We start from the raw sequence: 2,042 nt of genomic DNA, 5'->3' as shown, positions 1-2,042 counted from the left end.
GCGTGGCGCATCTGGTATAGATGAATAAATGTGGGCCGCTTGAATAGGACATATTCTCTTAATAGGCGACAAAGCTGAATAGGAAAGGGGCCGAGCTGACTGATGAGTTTTTATCCTTAAAAAAGGGCTCTCTCATGTGAAACTGAGATGGATGGCTACATACAAGTATAGCCAAATCAAGATGAGACATAAAGGATGGTTAGAGGCCGTAGCGGGACTATCATAGGAAAGCCTTCCCCCACTAGCTAACATAGAAAGAGACTCATGGATAGCAGAAGTCTCTATGTGAATCTCTTCCCGACCAGGCAAGGTCGAATCAGGCCACCACATGGGATGAGAATGGCTCAACCCATATGCATCATTTGATGAAAGCACTCCAGTCACTTCCTCGAAGTGGCTTGTCAACCAAACTTTCCCTCCCTCAAAACAATGCTCCTCACCAACCTTAACAGCCTTAAGTTGGGGCAAGACTGAAATGAGTAGTTCGCTCCAGGACCCTACCCCCTCGAGAGCTAGATGCCAGACGATATCTAGTTGAGAGCCAGACTTTCCTAGGGCTTGCCTTGCCCCTACACCTATAAAAAATGCGAGCGTTGAACCGAAAAAGAACCAACCTCTTCAAGAAAGCTTTGCTTGGTAGGCGTTGCCAATTCACTCAAAAAATGCTCTTAACACGAAAGTGTGACGTGACACCCTCTTATCCCATGCTGAGTCACAAGCAACGCCTCAGAAAGCGTGAACGAGCCACATGCAGGGAAACTTGCACGTGTGGTTCTGGCCGGGGACCCCGGTATAATGTACTAATATGTATAGATCCCTGTAATTCGAGTGAGATTGTCATGGTGCAAAAGCAAATATGGTCTGGTATTCCCTTGTTCCCTGTATTGGTTATGTTCTTCATTTCTCGTAGCAGAAACTAATCAAGCTCCGTTTGATCTCCCAGAAGCAGAAGTTGAATTAGTTGTAGGCTATAATGTAGAATATGTGCGGGATGTGATCCTTAATAGTCCACTATAGGTGGAAGCCAATGTCCCGGGGAATCATTCTGACTTAAACAATGGGTGGATCTTTACCAACTTAAAAATCTAAGATTTCAGGTAAGTCAAAAAACGTGAGCGCCCCTACACGAGCCTTATTGAAAACTCAAGTTCATTTTTTATGTTATATGAATTCTATTAATGCGCTCAAGCATGCGAAGAAAGCTACAAGCGATAAAATCCCTTTCTATGTTATTAGTAAAGAGCTTTTATTGCTTGTTTAGTAAAGTAACGATTTTAATTTTGATAGGAGTATGTGCTTGCTGGGGAAATCTTCATTCTTCATTTGAAACTAATGAATGTCGGGGGTTTCGTCCTTGTTATCACAAAGGGAGTTGGGTAAAGCAAACTCCCTCCTTGGACATGCATGGGGCTTAGTCAAGTAGATCAGGGTTGCGCTGCTTAATGCTCCGATCAAAAACACATTCGTGGGGCCATGCTAGTACGAGTGAATATGTGTTAAAAAGGTAAATCCCTCCCCTACAACACCAAAAAAAATTGGGCCGAACTTCTAACAACCCGCCCGCTTCCATAGAACAATATCGTTTCAACGTAGACCTAAGTGGTCATATATGTATGATCTTGGGGAACCATCAAAAGTGCGGCCATCCTATATTTAAATGAGAATGTCGTGTTGTCCAACGGAGCCTAGAAGAAGGTGACTCGCACATGCAACTAACTCCTTCTTTTCAATAGAAAGCATTGAAAGAGTATATATAGAGGGACACTCCTCACCTTACTATGGCAATCAGAGTAAAGTGACGGTGTTCCTAAATAAATATAATTTACTATGGCAATCAGAGTAAAGTGATGGTGTTCCTAAATAAATATAATTGACACATGGGAAGGACGTGCACGTCTCTTTATTTATAATGGGGTTAAAAGGGTGTTTGATTGCATGAACAATTGCACCCAGACACAAAGAAGAAAGAAAGGTGTGGAGGGGTAAACCTTACATACTCATCATCACCCCTCAAATAAGCTACCATAACACAAACAAAGGCT

Source organism: Vicia villosa, linkage group LG5 (genome assembly GCF_029867415.1).
Source record: "Vicia villosa cultivar HV-30 ecotype Madison, WI linkage group LG5, Vvil1.0, whole genome shotgun sequence".
Classification (NCBI taxonomy): Eukaryota; Viridiplantae; Streptophyta; class Magnoliopsida; order Fabales; family Fabaceae; genus Vicia; species Vicia villosa.
Note: the sequence above shows the minus strand (reverse complement) of the source record.